Source organism: Varroa jacobsoni, unplaced genomic scaffold (genome assembly GCF_002532875.2).
Source record: "Varroa jacobsoni isolate VJ856 unplaced genomic scaffold, vjacob_1.0 contig01062, whole genome shotgun sequence".
Taxonomy (NCBI): Eukaryota; Metazoa; Arthropoda; class Arachnida; order Mesostigmata; family Varroidae; genus Varroa; species Varroa jacobsoni.
The window spans coordinates 24,530-43,227 of NW_019214577.1; the positions used below are offsets into that span (position 1 = coordinate 24,530).

The following is an 18,698-nucleotide window of genomic DNA, read 5'->3' on the forward strand; positions in this document are numbered from 1 at the left end:
ACGTGTGCACCAACTCCCTAGCCATAACAGTAGCAACGAGCTTTCGCTGAACGACGCTCTGTCTCCGTCGCCTGTGAATATATTAACTTAATTCGGTATTTCCAGAAAAAAGAGGCATACTTTAGCACAAGTGAGTGATTTCTGCGTGATGAGATTTCAGCACTGACGCGAAGAGTGACACTATATGGCTCTGATAAAGGTGCTGGTGTTTCGAAACACATTTGTCGCCTGCTGTCTCGCGTTGTCTAGCCGACAGAGAGAATGTTCGAGCTAGATGGCAAGGGTGGACGCTGCGAATTGCTCCACAGCACGTACTAATAATGATAACAATAAAATGACGACGAAACAAGCCCCGCCAAGCTGATAGCCTCCTCTTGTTTTTCATCTCCGGTACCTGAGCCGTTAGACACTCACTATGCGAGACGAATTTGGCTGGCCATTGTCTGGCTTTTTCTCCGATAGACCCATGAAACGGCAGGGTAACAATATGCCGCAGTAACTATTTGCAAATGTTGGCCATATGTTCGTGTCTGTCATATCTAAGCAGTCCAAAAATAGTCAACAGTTGCAAACTGCTATCACTATTGCGGCTTCAGGGCTGACTTGAACTATCGAAAATTTTAACTTTACTGGGTTCCGGATAACGACTGAGAGTCTGTAATTTATTGTTCGTAGCTTGGAACGGTGAAGGCACGATCTGCCGGTGCTAGTGATGCCCCTTTGTACGGTTGGCCTTTGGATAAGAGACGCCAACAAAGCAAAATCAAGAGTACTTGTGATACAATTATTAGCCGAGTATCAAAACATGTTCCTGCTGCCTGCCTGGTGGCAATACCGATGTACAGCGTTATATTTGCATTGAACGCAGGTGGAACAAGAAACGTTGTCGAAGAAAACAAACAAGCCAGGATCTAGGCCCAGACTTTCTACACGTAAGCTGCCTAAGGAATACTAAGGTTTCAGGCGACATCGCATCGGGTGTTTCGACTACTAGTAAAAGCAATCTTAGATGTTTATCGCGGCTGCATGGTATTGGAAAGTGCAGCGTTCAACACTAACCTGCAGCATAGATAGAGTCGCCTTACTGCTTTTTTTTTTTTGTTTGTAAAAGTGACTATGACCTTTATACGTTGTGAATGCCGAAAATTAAAATTCCGAAAGTTTAATATCTAAGCTGCACAGAATTTGAAGTTTCTCTCCAGAAACTTTTCACAGGCTTATGAAGCGCAACGCCAGCAAGCGAAAGATATAATGCGCAGAATTCATATATATTGCAAAAAGCTACTACTATATATAATATTTACGTGAGATATATAGAATCGACCTTTACCGCACTCAAGTACCGTACACGACTGAAGGTTTGGAAAATGTAGTTTGCAACGAACATCTTTCTTAGGCGTTTAACTGCACATATGGCATCTTTTTTCTTTTACTCGTATAGTGACACGGTTGATATATATATATATATTATCAAGGATGATTGATACCAAATATAACAGAAATAATGACCAAACCCGAGATTCTATTTCCCACTGCCGCGGTTCGTACTTATACGGATAGCGCAGCTAAACACAACTAAAAGACTCCGCATCTCAGGGGCAGAATGTCAAAAATCACGATGAGAATTCATCATAGAAGCGGGTCAGCGGTACAGATGTAGTAGCGTTTCTGTTACCCTCCGTGCTGTTTATTTAGGTTCTACAATAATCATTTGTCTACTCTATGTAATTTCATTTTCCCAACAAGAGGCTCTAAAGCTGTCACTTATTATTAAGTGCACTCAGTGTTAACAAACAATCTCATGGAAAAAAATCTGTGTAGGAACTATATAGTGAGCGCTTCTACTTACGATGACGACCTATACTTTATTCATTCAACAGAAGATTCATCTCACCATGACCGAAATGGGATCAATGTAGCCATATCAACTTTTTCATCTAGAACCCCTTTAGTCGCCGTCAGTATGTTGATACAACAGTTAGACAAATTTATTATGCTACCCAGATACACTCCAGAGGTCAACGAATTAGGTTGTTTTACTGCAGCCCCATTTTCTAGGATCAATTACACCGCATACGACATTTCTTCATTTCACCTGAGGCCCCACTTGAACCGACAACCGCCAGGAGGCGTTGTGTTGATGGGCTGAAGCGATAAGAAACGAGAACGTAGCTCAAGAATAGCATGACTTCCCAACATTTCCCCTATATATATATACACAAACAGTCGTTTGCAAGGCAGAATTGTATTGCTGCACATGGGGTCCCTAGTTGATAACTGTGGTCTTCGATTTTCATATATTCAATCGTATAGGGTAACATACTTAGACAAAAGCTGGAATTTACTGATAGAAAAAGGCCTATTTAATCCAGATCAAGTACCACGAGCAATACAGGGGGGGGGGGGGGGTTTGAACTAAACAGTTTTATCTAATCTGATTCTTCAGATCCGAGCGTCATCGAGTGAAGAATAGCTCTATTGCGTATATAGATTTTACGTATCCGTCCTCTATAGCACTAATAAGAATCTGTTATACAATTTTGATTCTCTGCATCGTGCAAGATAGGGCTTCTCTGCTCGTATGGTAATCTCTTTGGTAATTTGCTATCCTTCAAACGGCCTTTACATAGTTTTAGCAAGTCAACTCATTGCATAACGTTGACGTTCAGCTACAGTTGCAGCCAAACACAGTTAAAACTAGCGATTCTGTAATAACAGCACCCTCTCGTTTATTTGTGTCTATAAAAGTGCACTTCACTATTTCAAGATCCTACGATCGGTGCGTCCGATCAGAAAGATTGGCCAGCAAAAATACTGCCCCTGTATGACGCCGTGGTGTATTTGTAGCATAGTGCACCATACTTCATACACCATATGTTGCACCTAGTACCAAACCAGTGACAAAATGCATTCGCATAAAGAATATGGTAAATCGTTCGGCCCTCCTCTTTCCTGGCTTTTCCTCTGTATCATCACAATCGGAATGGATCTTTAATATTATTCTTTTTCATGTGCTACTGGGCTCCAAATGGGCAGCGACAACAGAGACCTAAGATCTGTGTTTTGGGTCATCTACAAACAGCCGTGTGTTACTTCAAAGCTACAGAAACCTTTTCAACGACAAGCAATGCAGCCCCATGGTGCACTCCAAGTACGCGGGCTTGAGTTAATTGTATTTTTCGAGTTACGTTGGTAGTAAATGTCCCCAGATAACTTGGATTTCATAGGATCTTCTTAACTAGAGGCATTTCTATTTCGAACAGGGCTATTGTGTTCTACAAAGAATATCCTAATCGTGTTTGCAACTGTCGCTCGCCGTACTCTATTTATGAGGTACTCTGCAAAAGTTTTGGCCGTTTAAGGACAAAACCATCTCCGGGTACTCGAATCCGTTCGCGTACTTCAAGGTGGTTACGTCTATGCGTAGGGAAACAGTTCTGTAGATAAATGATATCGAAAAAACAAGTCAAATCAGATAAAAAAAGATACTATTTTTTGTTGTAAACGGAAGTAAGAAGGAGAAACCGTTCTTTTGTTTGGCCAAATATGACATTGCAATAAAAATCGGTGAAAAAAACAGTACTGCACTTTTTTAGCGCTTCCAAAAATTCATATTATTATTATAATTAATTATATTATTATTATAGTTGTTGCCTGTACACGGTAAAGTATAAGTTGTTCGAGCCAGATGAAGTTTATTCTAATATTCATACATTCTTGTACAAAACGTTTGCACTCGTTTGTCATGACTGAAATAACGAATACTGATCTACCAGAAATAGGCCTTTAAACAAATACATGCTAACTAATTTTTGCCCTGATCTTTCACCACATAAATATGTGTGTGTAAGTTGTGTGTGCAAAGAAAAGTAGGTCGTTTAAGTAAGAACTATCGTTGAAAACAAAGTATGGGTGTATGGGAAAATAACTGCCTCACAATAATTAACAGATTTTTAAGAAATACCAACCAAAAATACTTGCGCCCTTACGCAGGATCTACTAGTCCTCTATGCTGATTGGTAAAAACAAAGCGTTGTTACAACAACGCGAGGTTTAGCAATGATCTTATATGCACGCCAGTTTGGAGTTCTAACCTAACTTAACCTAACCTAGCCTAACCACATCTCGAGAGGATTCCGATACAATCAACTGAGGGATCATTAGAAACTGGGTTAATAATTTCGAACCTGAACCCTACTTCGGGTCGTGGCGGTCGTGGTGCTATCTTGTTCAGAAAAAGATGTCTAACAGTTTTTGCAGTTCGTATTGAAAAGACATTTCGCACAAATTTCGAATCCGCTTGCAACACTTTTTAATAGGGGACGGCTTATATAGGTCGTTGAATTTGTGATCGTTAGTTAAATCTTCACCTGGCAAGCATAGCCAGTGGCATGTTTTCGTTTTCCTGCTTGGTCTTCTGAGATTACAACAATTTCTATTTAGCGATTATGTATTCTCGGACATGTTTACTGTTGAGGTTATATTTGCCAGTGTGGTTTGATAATGCCAAGATACAATAATAATTGCATTATTATTGTATCTTGGAATTGGTAAATAGAGAAGTTGGCAATTGTACTTAAAGGTCTGGATATTTCACCTTAGAAGTTGTCATGGAAAAATACATACCTCAATGAGTTGCTCCTGCTAATCGTAAGGACTCTACTGGGGACGGCGTAAGCTACAAAACAGTGTGAAAAAATTATCATTTATACTTCGCTACTTTGATTACGCGTGGTCGGAATCGGTCTTATGGCAGAAGTACTTCATGAACGAAGGTACGAGGATATTCGAAAATTATAGAAACAAAGGTTGGAGTGATTAGTACATGTTGATCCTGATTTCTATATATGTAAGTCGCATCCAGCCGTCGCTATATGAAGTGATGTCGCAATATGTATTACTCATATACATTTCTTATGGAAATGTTCAGCTCAAAGTCCTGTCTAACAAAATTGTCTCAAAATGAACTCTGAAGATGGCAAAGGCACTTGTGCAACTTGAAGTTATCTTTATTTTTTAATGTAAAAGGCGCATTAAGCGTGCAATGTATATGTATATAACGTGCCTTCAAAGCGTATTTCGTTTGGAATAGTGGTTATTTTTATCAATAATTACTTTACGCTTACAGATGTTAATAACAGATTACCTACACACTCACATCAGCTTTCTCGTAAGCCTTCGTTGAATGCTTCCAACAAGTTCCAAATAAAAATAAAAAACAAGTTTTACACAAACATACGCAGCAGATCGTACATGGAAGTTTTCGCTGTTACATCCAATCGTCGCGCCTTGATGCGCGTGAATCTGACTATCGAAAAACTTCGAATAATGCGTTTGTTGAGGTGATGATAAAGGCCATAATGGCCTTTTTATTATCATAATTGACATCAACACCTGTTCACCGAACTATTTGACCGATCGTGATTTCAAAGGCCAGTGCACGCGACGATATGCGACATTAGAGATCATGCTCACCAGTATGTTTTCTGTTACTACCAAACGAATTCAATCTAAGCCTAAGTACACATTTTCCCATAGGATGCTCACGGTAAGCGGCGCAACTTATTTCCTTGTGCAGGAACATACCGCGCGTGTTTGTCTTTTCTTCCACGGGAAACATAGTTTCAGAGCCACGTATAACAGTTCATCCAGGGTGTTATAACCAGTGTCTCAGCAAAAGGAATTCCGGTCAGCCACATTTGATAGCACGTTTATGGGCGTTGCCACGCAGAGCACCGTCGATTCGACAGATATAGCAATTAGCAATTGTTTCCTGAATTTATTCACTGCTGAGAGCAAAAGTTCTCACTGCGATAAGGGCCGCCCGAAGCCTTACTAGGACACTGTATCAGGGAATCATGCTAAATGGACACAAACTGAATCATTCGCTAGCGATAAGACAGGTTAAATAGCACGGTACTTACTGCTGATAGACTTCGTGTTTCGAAAGCGACGTGTTTCAGGACTGTGCATCTTGCGTCGTTAACTTTCATATATAGAGCTTTGTAGACAATTTCTGCATCAAATACGCAGAGCCACTTGCCTGTCTCGACTGATATCGGCGATTCTTCGCAAGCCAGTCGTCTAAGAAGGAAACCCCAAATATCGCGACCGAATACAACTCGCTCCATAACGTTTCTTATGAGCCTGACTGCATTCCGTGGCCCAGACACGGACTGATCCGCCGAGCAGAGTACGTAAATTAGACGACTGTTCAACCATCCACCGATGGCCTTGCTTGCCGCTTAAACGTAACGTGAGGGACGTCATCTTCGATAAAGGTAACCACACAAATGACTTCTCCGCATACGTCTGAATGTCTACCAATTGAATTGCACAACTGTGACACTTGCTAACCCTTGGACCTGACCGACTAACGTCATGCTTATTGATGACTAAGGCGCGCTAAAAGTAACAAAGGATCCGATGTTTTCCAATCTAGTAATTAACGATTCAGTGTTGTGAGTGGCTAAAACGTCACCCGTTCCTAGCCACGGCTAGCCAACAATACGATCCAGAATCGGGTGACGCAATTTCAAAGACTGCCGGAGAGCAGATGTGACTGTCACAGTAAGTAGATAATCCACAAAATGATCCCCTCAAGACCGAGCTCGGCATCAAGCTGGACCTGGCTTAGTTCTTCTGTGAAGGCAAAGACCCTTTAGCGTATACGGTACGCTGTAATGCCACTGGCACACCCAAACGGAGATGACAGAACAACACGGTGAACATATGCATAGGCCAGCTTGAACGACGGAAACCGACTCGGAGTCATCAAGCACTTGCTATATTCGTTCTAGCTCAGAGCATTATCGTATGACACACGCACACAATCAAATGATTCGTTATTTCAAAGTAAATACTTTAGTAAAATTACTTTTTACTTAACAAGCGACTTGTGTTGAGGATTTCTTCAAGAGGTTTACCGGCTGGCGTGGGTAAATCTCATATTTATAGTGTTTTGAGTACGATCCTTTATTATTTTTCTCGTTCAGCGCCGAGGCAGACGATAGCTGTAACTACTTAATTCAAACGTTCACTTCCATTGAGCAGTATTTTTCTCATTAGAAATAAACGCTCGGAATGAACTTATAGCTAACTGGCTACAGGCCAAATCGATATCCTTCATGACTAGGACACACAAAATTAGATTTCAAACTTATCATTTCTGACATAAACTGACCATTTCACAGTACTGAATTTTGTTGCGTAGCCTTATTCGTTAAATATAGGACGTCCAATTCACTAGTTCAACCATATCCACTCTGATTTTTCGACGTGATCACATTCAAGCAATAAGAAACTCCTGCGTTTCCTAAGGTTTAAGCCAGCTGTTGGTCATTGACTAAATTCTCAGATTTGACAAGGAAGATGGGTCCATCTTTGACGCCCAGGCTAGAAAATCGTAACCGTAAGAAAAAATATCATCGGTCACGCGGTACCAGATGTCCAAAAAGGAACGGTATGGTACGGCAGTATCAAATCAAGCACCGTGTAAGCTTCAGCTTCGTAAAACACTATAGGTTAATGTGCCAGTTTTGTCACGAACTATCAACATCGAATAGAGCAATAATAATAATTGTAGTACCAAAAAAAGTACCATCACCGATGGCAAATCAGATTTATGGATCATACGTAGAAGAGTGACGGTGCGCGATGAGCACCATTATGCAAACGGTGTCTGTCAGTCATTTGGTCGCAACAAATGATTCGTTCATGGGCTAGTATGCTTAGAATTTAGTTTCATTGTTGGTATATCTCGGTGTACGAACAAGATCTGATATACCAGTTCAATACTATTAGCTATAAATGGGTCAAGACGACACGGTCGAGTCGCCTGAACCGACTGATCGGTCGAGTCCATGGCACGGCATTAGCCAGGATTCAGGAAGCTAATCCGATAATAATGGGCTTTCAGATAACACTTCCATAGAAAAATATCGTCATATCGTTAAATCAGCACCAAACACATTACACGACAATAAGCAATATAGATTTTCGATGAACACGTCATACGGCATTTATACATGCGCAGAGCTCTGTCACCTCTAACTTTGTCTATGCCGGCTCGAAGGGTAATTTAGCAGCAGCAACCGCAGCGGTGTCTGTTTTGTACCCATCGCCCAGTCGCTAAGACACGTCAGCCTGTTACCGTGAGATGGACTCGACGCGATGCTGTCACGCTTTCTGCGGCCGTTCACTACGCTCAGAAACGGTGGCATCGTAAAGCACGGCAACTCTGATTCCAATAGCCTCAACTGTCTCACAGCGATAACCAATCCACATATATTATTCATAGGAATTTGTGCGCCCTGTAGCCGACTCGTTGCAATCCTATTTTGCAGGAGTTGGTTATAACAAGTCCCAGAATTTTTGCGTGTGCTCGCAGATACCGAATATTTACAATGCCCTACTGACAGATAGAAAAAAAAACAAGATTTACATAGATTAAGACTGAAGATCTGTTTTCTTTTGTTATGATTAGAGAATATACCGTGCCTCGTAGGGCGTCGCAAAAGTACACGCGGTACATATTGCGTTAACTAGGACTGCCTGACATTTTTTCTAAGGATTATTCACTCTGATTAAAAGTTTCATCCAGCGGCTTACTGCACCAGTGACTTAATGAACTATACTTAGCCGTTAATTATCCAGTGGCAGCGGGAAACGGAACCGTCCGCACAACTTCGAAAAAGGAGTACAAAAATAAACCGCTAATAACCCAATTAATCGCTGGCTTAAAATCTTCACGTAAACAAATATTTGCGATAGGTGAGCCGCGGTAGCCAAGCAGCGCCTCTTCTGATAGCTAAATGTATGCTAATATTTATAATAGCAGTAACCTGTTGGAAGATTCCGCCTTCGGCTTCCAAAGCGGTTGCGCACCTTCACTGATGATGCGTACTGCTTAGTTAATGTATACACACTCATCTGTACGAAGATCAGCCCTAGTCCCTTCTAAGGAGCATCATACGCACACAATATTACCCCATATACTGACAGCTTGGGTTGTTGGTCGAAAAAGACCAAGCTGTTCTCTCTACGACCCTTTCTTTTTCCTATATCGTTTTTCTATCTGGCTGAAATTCAATGTCGTTGAACCACATAATAGTTATTTGTTTCTATACATCATCACTTATCTTCTCCTTGACTTACCTCCGACAACTGCGTTTGCTTTCAGAGGTTTCTATTACTGACGTCAACAGCACTCTACAACGGGTCCTTATCTGGCACGAAGTTGAACCTCGGCTTTCGGCTCATAGGCAGTGGCGAGAATCCGAGGCGAAAAATGAAGCTCGTAAATTACATTGCATATTCGCTGGTTAGTTGGGCCAAGTAGGGGCGAGGTAGGTTCAAAGTTAAAGGGTCTACCGCCGCATAAGTCAGAATATCAGACAGGGTTGGAATTTCTCCATATTTGAAAGGCCAGCTACAAGTTCTTCTTGGCGCTATAACTTGTTTTTCATTTTGCATCTCTTTTTTGTGTGTGTGTGTGTGTGTGTGTGTATGTTTGAGATATGAAGTTGCTCGCGCCCGAGTTGGACCATACGTTGTGTCTTGCCTACAGACTTTTATCATATTAGTTTTCTCTTGCATGACACAAACTAGTCAGCCCAAGCCTACTTAGTTTTCATCTTCTTCACGATAATATTCAGCAGGCGTCATTAGTAGAACTGAAGCTGTTTCACTTTAGAATTGCTTCGAAAGACGTATTGAGGGAATGAAGGCTAGGTCGATGAGCTTGCAACGCAAGAAAAATGTTCGCAGTCTGGCCCAGCTGAAATACTGATCGGGACATAGATATTGGGTCTATTTTTCTAGCCATACGCATAGGCACAGGCGTTTTGCACTCATGCGTTTTGTGCGAATTGAAGAAATAACATAATGTTCTGTGTTCTTTTGCGATATGAACTTGGGGCAAAAAAATTCGAACAGATAGAAAGGCAGACATGTGTAAACATATATAGTAAACCCTGCAGAGCGTTCAAATGGATACTTGCCCCTGCCAGTTCCATCGTTCGTGTTGCCCCGAAACGCAGGGGACAAATGAGTAGTGTGCCGGAAGTCGTGAGAGAAGATAACCGTTACTGTTACCTCTCCAGTGTTATATCCGTGGTGACTTCCGAATTAGCTCGTATCTGTCCGTACTCTCACAATGATACACTTATATAAGAGTGTATATTCAGACACAGAGTGGTAGCACTTCGTTTTCGGATTATTACTTATCCAAACACTAGATTTGTGCCGTTTAGTCCTCGTGTTCATTTCTCCTCTGTTTTTATATTGCATAAAAAGGGCTAAATACAAAAAAAGAAATACATTATTTTTACACTGTTTTCGAAGATAGTTCTTGCTAAGAATTCGCAGCAGACTTTTTTCGTCGCCATTTCTTATCTAATGCAAACACCATTTGATTTCCCACAACCCAACGGATTTTGTCTGACAGTCCTATTCGTGTAAGGTCTCCTCGTTGATTGAAAGGGAACAGAACAAACGTGTGATTTAGTACAGTTATGTCCTGATAGCGTCCTTCTTCCATTCCTCACTAGCTGTTATACAATGCACACGTTACGCTGATTCGCCGTCTTCCCCGGAGCACGCTACGAGTACGGTGATGTTTACGACTAACTAAGCGCCGGTTAACTCTACCTAGTCAATGCTACGGATCTGCTTTTTGTTCTCACCTTTATTATCGTGCAAATGCGAGAGCGAGGGTTGAAGCTCGTTACTTCGCTGTCACAATTTCTGAAACGCGACTGTGTATCACGACGAATGCAACGACGCCGATGGGATTACGCTCTAATTTCATACTCAGTCCGGTCCTCACTTGACACTTTTGTGACCAAACACGCTTGTTGGCTTCTTCTGTTCGTTATCTTTAACGTTGTGCGAGCCAGTTACGACTACCGCTATCCTACGAAGGTTGATACCCTTTTAGTTTCTCACCAGGAAGTCTCACTTAAGTTGCTCCGCTTCCGGTAACAATAGCAGCATCATCATAACATATAATCATCAGCGCCGTCGTCATGATATCTGCAACTGTTTTTCATTGATTATCGTTACTGTTGTCTGCTTGACGTGCTCAACTAAGCTTCACGGCCTTGGTGAGCAGCGATACTCGTTGACTACCAGATACAACAATATAGATAATTGAACCGCAAAGACGGCACCGATGCAGCAACGATACGTTGACGCTGCGATTGTACGATTGTACCACAACACGAAGATAACGCACGATCTATCCAATCACAGATAGGTAGATATACGCGCACAGAAAAAAACGGTTACAGGCAGATAGTGAATATTTGCAGTTTTAGCCGCCAGCACACGGTCGTCACACAGCCATCACAGTGGTAGCTGCCGTCAAAGGCCAAGTTAGGCTAGATAGCTGCCGCTTCCACTACTGCGTTCACCCAGAAGGGGCATTAACCGAATCCTGCTACTAGCTTTCTCAGTGTTGGAATCTCCCTCACCACTCGCAGTGTTGATGTCCCGCGTCCGCTGCCGCTACCATAAGCAGCAGCGCTAGGCAGGACCAGCACAGCCGCCGCTAGAAGCAAGCACCGGCGACGAAGATGGGGGTGTTGCGAGCGAGAGGGTCCTCTCTCTCGTCGACAAGTGGAGGAGAGTCGTCCAAACCTCATCCAACCCCCAAGCTATGCTCAGGGAAAAACAGAGGTTCAAGGAGCAGAGGGAATAACCGGGAAGCAATGGGGCCGCGGGAAAGCTCCTAGCTAACGTCCACTCTTTCGAGTTCTAGCCTTGCCAGCGTAGACAACGCACATAGGCCAGTGGCAAAGGTTAGTCTAACTTCTCCACATGAGAAACAGGCACATCATGCACAACACGATGGGCGCATGCGCGTGCCAACGGTACTCGCGTGCATTAGGAAACGAGGAGAGAGAGAAACGAAGGTGGCGAATGGAGGAGTAACCCCTCTCAGGACTGGCGAAAGAAATACAAAGAGAGAGAGAGAAAGCGAGGCAACTCTGAACACAACTCTGGGGAGTCGCACGGGTGGTCGCGGGGATAGCCAAAGAGAGCTCCTATCCACACCACAGACCAGGCTGTCCGAGACTGTACCACACAGTTCGGGCTGAAGGAAGACCTCAACCAACAAATATACACTGAAGCAGACATACGTGTAAGCGCTTCATGACTTCAATGGAAAGGGACAGAGGGCTCACCAAAAAAAGCATACAACTAGGAAAGGGCGTATCAGCTTTTTTCTAACTGGACTCAACCGATAGCAGTTGTAAACCGCGAAATAAAAAACTTCTAAACAAAATTTAACGCAGTAAAGATAGAAACTTTCAGCATTATTTAAATATTTTTGCTGTCCTTATAAAATGTGTGCCTTATTGGCTCACGTACGTTCTTCTACGAATATACGTAGACTTACTAAAAGTGTATTCAAAAGGTCCGCTTTCTAAAAATAACCGACCTCTCGTAGTGCCCCCGTTGATGCAACGAAATTTTTAATTGCTATATATTAACGCGTATTTGCAGTTTTAACAACCGGCACATGTTGACAGATAATTAAACACAGCGGATAAAGCATGCCATTCGTTTCAACGAAGCGAACAAAAGTCTTCGGTACGGAAGAGACATTCAACAAAAGAGCGTTGTTGGAGTCACCCATCAACATCATCGCACAAGAGCGCAGGCGGCTTGCCTTGAGTCCGGAGAGGCAAATATTCAAGAATATCATATCTTTATGATTTCGGAGGCATCGTCCACAACAGTAAGCGGTGAGCACGCTGCGAGCAGGAGCTTTGTCTGAACGAGCAAGAACTGAGCTGCTTCTCTATGAACAAGAAAGCCGTTCAACCAGCAGCCACTTGGTGGGCGCACATTGAAACTAGTAACCGGGCACACGTGAGTTCAAATTAGATCCTCGCCCGCAGAACCTAAGAAAGGCGACGATGATGGTTATCGGCTATCGCCGCTCCTTTCGGCTCCTCGCGTTAGCTTTAGATTTCCCGCACCAGCGTTCCTATTATAACTGCCCCCACCCGTTGCCATTTTCAATCTGAACCCCTTTCCAGAAGCACGGTCCTGCCAATAGCACAAGGGCTTGTATAGCCAAATTTACCATCGATGGTCGAGACCGTCTTCGCCGAGGTGATCCTGACCGCTGCTTTGATGGTGGTCTTCAATACGGCCACCCATTCATAGTCAGCGGAACGGCCAGCTAATGTTGATGGAAGCTGAAGTTCCTGCGAAGGATAAATGGATCCTTTTTCTGCTCGTACACTGGTATCCGGCGTTGTGCTCGCCGTTGTTGTGTCGGCCGTCCGACGTTCAGCGTGGTTCAACCATTCGTTCGGCACTTGCCTGCTCTTCTGTTGACTCGTTCCAACCTCCCTTTGAACAGTGGTAAGAGACTATGGCATGGCTTGTATTTCGTTGTACTCATCTCGTCTATAATAGTTGGTCGAAGATGAGTAGCCATTATCGATGGCCGAGTCGCCAAAGATCTGACCGCCGCCGTCGCCGCCACAAACGGCACAGGCCTCATCGGTGCACGAGGACGAGAGGACCTCAAATGATCTCGGAGACCGTATCGGATAGCCCCACAAATTAAGGAGCCTTTAATTGCCAGCTATATAATACATAGATCCGCATTAGCTAGGCGGACATGCTGGGGGGGGGGGTAAGGAGGCGAGAGGAAGAGGGGGCAGTGTATGCACAAGGGCTTGAAAACAAGATATTGTATGGGGGCAGACGGCTTCCTTGCAAACTCGTTAGTCTAATTAGGTTGACCAGGGGACGCGAAGGTATGTAATTATCTACTATAAACGTTTAGCTGATAATCAGTGTTTTTCGAAATTCACTTCGAAAGCTAGCAGAGAGTTTTAACACGGCATAAATACAAGTTTAAATGATGAATCTTATAAAATTTCTAAATTGTTCTTCTATAGTAAATGGAAATAATAGAAGATGACTTATGCTATGTCATATTGAAACAATACATTTTGCCTCTTCTAATTTCTATGTATGTGATTTGTTCATACAAATAGCAATTGCTATGAATCATTTCTGAGGTTGAGCTAAATGGCCAGTTTAAGTAGAATTCCTATATCGTGATGGCTTTAAGGGACTCATGTGGCGGTACGTCGTTATGTTGCTAAGTGCTAGCTGATTAATATAGAACATAGAAAACAATTTTGTCACACGTAAGTGCATATAAGTAAGGTATCTTATCTTTTACTATTTTTTTTGAGAAGAGCATAAATATCCCTATCATCATTAAATAGCTTGTGTAGATCAATTAAAGACTATAAAATTTCAAATAAAACGCATTTCTTGTCCATCCGAACTAAAATTTACAGATCCGCTATTTGCCCCTTTATACCTTTTGTTCTTGCAGTGCTCAAGGCATAGTAGTAAAACCTTGCCTAACAACTGTTACTATCAATTTATTTAGACTTTCATCAGGGCCGTCGAATGCCGCCATGGAACAAAGACATAGTTGACAAAACAATCGTTCGATAACGTTTTTTTTTTTCTGTTCGGTGTCGGGCAGTGCAGCTGCTGTCACTAGATATATATATATATATATATAGAATAGATAATCTCCTATGCGAGTCCACGGTCGCTGGCCAAACGTATCCTAACTTCGACTGACTTCGTAAGGTGGCTTCTACGAAAACCTTTGTTCAAAGCTGACTGATGTAGTTCTGTCATTCCGTTACACTCCACGGTACCCCTATTTTATTTCTCGGTCCATCCTGTGCAGCGCTCCCCCTCCACCTTTTGGTGGCTCCTCGTGTATCGCTAATGAAATCTACCGTTCTCAGAGGCTTTTTTTTTTTCTCTTTATTTGCTCCATCTAGTTTATCTGGCGTTCTGTGCGGTTATCCCCCTGATCTTTCCCTCGTCAAATGTATGGTGATTCTGAGCGATGAGTCACTAGCTTTAGTCCCTTAGAGCGAACTGGGCTGGCACTAAAGACTAAGCAATGCGTGAGGTGAGGCAACGCACGAATGGCCATGATCTGGGTGCGACCTTAGGGTCGGAATCGATCCAACTCCTGTCAGTAAAACAGAAGCAGTAGAAGGAAGCAGCAATCCTGAGCTGCACCAATCTTGAAACGACCGCGTGCTCCGAGTAAGTTCCTGGCAATCGGCTGGACTCTGCCAACAGCGTGTTGCGATAGAGTTATATAGGGGCCCTGTTTTACTGTCGAGGTAGGACACCACCATGATCAAAGCTGCAATGCCGGCAGCAGAAAAATGCGCAGGAGAGTAGTACAAAGCGAAAGCAACAGCTAGCTTGAGTCTAAAGCTGGCTGGATTGAAGCTTGGCGCCTTCTGTGGGGGCGCAGGTGGAGGATAGGAGCATTTTGCAATGGGTAGAATCTTGTGATTCTGCGTGAATCGAGACGAGCCGTTACAGCATGCTGAGTGTTAAAGGAAAACAAGCTGCGCTGATGAAAAACATTTGCATTATGGTGCAGAGAAGAAAAAGCGTAGTGAGCACACAGATATGCTAGCTTGAGTTGTGTTCAATAGCTCGATCTGCTGATTGTCGATTCAATGAGATGTCGTCGACAGATGTTACTTTGTTGATTTGTTACTGTTTCAAGCCAAAATTAAAGTAACTATTTGTCATGTCAAAGATAATATTACACAAGTTAATGCTATAATTTTTGTAAGTGTCTGACGGTAGAGATCGGAATAAATAGTTTTGTTAGGCGTCAATGCTCGATTCCTTATTTACCCTAAGAAATACACAGCATTCTCTTTGTTGGCAGCGGTCTGGGCTTTGTCACAGCTTGTAAAGCACAATTTTTATCTCTTTAGCTGTACATTATTGTTGTATATGACCCATCTTTCACTACCTGTGTCCAGCTGCTTTAGAAATGACGCGATTTCGTCAAGTGTCTGTAGCGTTTTGCGGATGAAGATACGATTGGGTTAGTTCTTTTGCCTTAAGCCCTGTGGCAGCCAAACTCGAGTCTCTTTTTTAGGCTAGCTTTTAAAGTTGGTTTAGCGTTGAATGTTTAGTTTCTTGACAATATCGCGGCTATTCGCGCGTCGATCTCTGATGGAGCTTTAGCAATTCTTTCCGTAATTGGCACACGAGTACGAAGAGTATTTTTCATACAAAAATTTTCAAAATGAAAGCGATAAAACGATTTCTCCGATAGCTCATTCCGACCGTAAATTGTACACCGTTTGTTTTTTTTTTTTTGTTCATAGACCTGGGGAGCATTTGTGGTTTTTTTTTTTACCATAACGAAAATCGTCAAATTTTGCAAAACATTTGATTTACTTTAAAAACGCTGCATTTCTTAAATTTGAAGAGAATCATTCTAAGAGCTTTCAGTACTTTCAAATGCTACCAACGTGAAGTTGTAGCGACTCATCCTCATCATACCTGACATATGTGACTTTGAAGTTATCTAACTAGAGAAACAATCAATAGCCTTCAAACAATCTATTATTATGACGCAGCCTCACGGGCGGAGGATAAAATGTCAAAGAAACAGGTGCGATCTCTTATGACAGTAGTTAAGTTTACTAAGAAAGTTTTCTTAAAAGTAAATTTATGCTATGTTCGAAAAACACATGTTGACACATAGTACCTAGAATTGCGATGCAACCATCTATTTCTACTTCCTCGCATCTCCTAAACACGTTCATGCGAGTTTTTGTTGCAATTTCTTGATGTTGGCATGTTGCCGCTATTGATCCTTCAGTGGATTCTACTCGGGCTGTACTAGGGACACTCGTCTACTTCATCGGCAGTCCTCTCTACTCCAGACGAAGGCACACACCTTGACGAAAAACAAATGCTCTTCAGTGCGTCCTTGCTTGGGAACACCTGCAAGCTCTTGAGCGGCGTTCGACCAGATAGTTAGTGGAAGCAAGGGGCCGCGATTGACTTCACTAGAACCAGCTTAATCTTGTCTCGTTTAGAAAAATACAGCGGATAAAGCACTCGAACGCATCTATGCAGACGTACGGAATGTATATGTAGTTCAAACGTTTCGACAAAAAAATGAATTACAGATAGAAGCGACACGTGTTCTTTACATACCCAAAAAAAACTTCTAGTGAACAATAAAACCACGATGATGCTTACTACAATTTACGATGTCTGTTTGTTCTGGCGGACACCGGGTAAGCAACGATGTGAAGTTTGATAAGTGATGTCGGTACTTCGTGGGGCAATGACAACAAGCTAGTGCAAGGAGGTAGCGGATTAGAGCGCATTGGGGAATTATAGAAGCAAAATCAAAAAAAGAAAAAGAATGCCATCTGAAATATTCAGGAAGATAGTTATTGCACTATTGCAGAACTATATCATTGGTAATTTATAATTTGTTTGCGAACGACGTTTGTCTATGTGCCCTTTCTTAAGTTGTGTCGTCTTTTTTAACTTAAGTTGTGAAGAATCAAGTAAATTTGACCGCTTCATCAACGAGAATCGAGCGCTAAAAACTCACGATCAAATTTATTTCGGTAACGAAAGCCGGAAACTTATAATGATCCACACTTAGCGCGCCTTACACACTCAAATACAGTTTCATCCGCCGGACATTTTTCATAACATGATTTATGAAATGAGCAGGAATGCTATCAGCTATGAAAATAAGATTGCTTTATTTAATCTGCTCAGGAACGTTCTGAAAAATCAACGGTTCCACATTTCTGGCTGTAGTATTCAATACGCGAATGTTTTTTGGTTATCTTTCTACTGGTATTTGTTGCAGGCTGCTACGTACTGGCACCCCACAGTTGCATAATGCTGAATGGCTGATAACTGTGACAGGAACGAGTCTGTGCGGAGGTGCGGGGTGTAACTGCTCATATCATACCCTCTCACGAGGATCATTGGAAAACTATGCTAAAAGTTTCTTATTCGTCCTTCCTTCCAGGATTACCCCTATAGCAACGACAAAAACAATGACAACAACCGCCACTGCGATGACGATGACTGGCCACAGCAGTGAAAGCAGCAGGATCAATAGAGGCAAGACCATGACGCTTCCCTAATCGAAATTGCACTATTCAACATAACCTAGCAGCCATTGGGAAAAATCGACAGCCCCTGAAAAGACCTCGATGAAGCTGCATTGGTTTCTGATGCTGCTGCTGCCGCAATGGCCTCTTCATCCGAGGTACAGGGCTGCTTGTTGTTTTCCGTCTCCCGCTTTTTTCGTTCCATCCATACTAGTGTCATCCTCAGAGTTGCCTTTAGGAAAGTGTAGATATTCCCGGAACACTACAATACTTCGAAAGCATTCAGGCAGTAGCAATAGCAGTAGCAGCAGCATAGAGATGGGCCGGTCAAGTCGACGCGGAGGGTAGTTTCGCCCATAATCAGCGTACTTCGTACCGTAGAACACCGGCCGCCAGCCAAAGTATGCATATTGGCCTTTCACAAGGAGACATATGACAAAGACGCCCCATTCCACATCAGCTAGCGAGCCAGTTGCCAACACCATATGGCCACGCAGCCTTCGCAACCCACGATGTAATGGCTCCTGTTCAGGTCCCGAAACGCCGAGGTACACTAAGGGACTGGTAGTTGCTCTCAAAGGGTGGGCAGATAGTGTGACGACACGAAAGACCAAAAGCGACCACTGAAGTAAAGACCGATGCTTCCTCCAACGAGCGGATGGGAACAAGCTGAGCCCGAACAGTCATACCCCGCAATAACCCCTGTTCCCTGTGCCGCCTTCC

General features: G+C 42.8%; 1 protein-coding gene across 3 annotated transcripts in view; it reads right to left on the reverse strand.

Annotated features, from left to right (window-relative positions):
* LOC111271819 (uncharacterized) overlaps positions 1 to 11,383 on the reverse strand; it is a 34,553-nt gene extending 23,170 nt beyond the window's left edge. Inside the window, exons 1-2 of one of the 3 annotated variants that reach the window (XM_022852821.2) lie at positions 5,925 to 6,205; positions 4,627 to 4,678 (exon numbers count right to left, since the gene is read on the reverse strand). The gene's annotated coding sequence lies outside the window, so the exon portion shown is untranslated. Of the gene's footprint in view, positions 1 to 4,626; positions 4,679 to 5,924; positions 6,206 to 10,685 lie in introns of those variants that run through there. The other 2 variants (XM_022852824.2, XM_022852822.2) reach the window with 2 other exon arrangements.
* Positions 11,384 to 18,698: the final 7,315 nt, after the last annotated feature.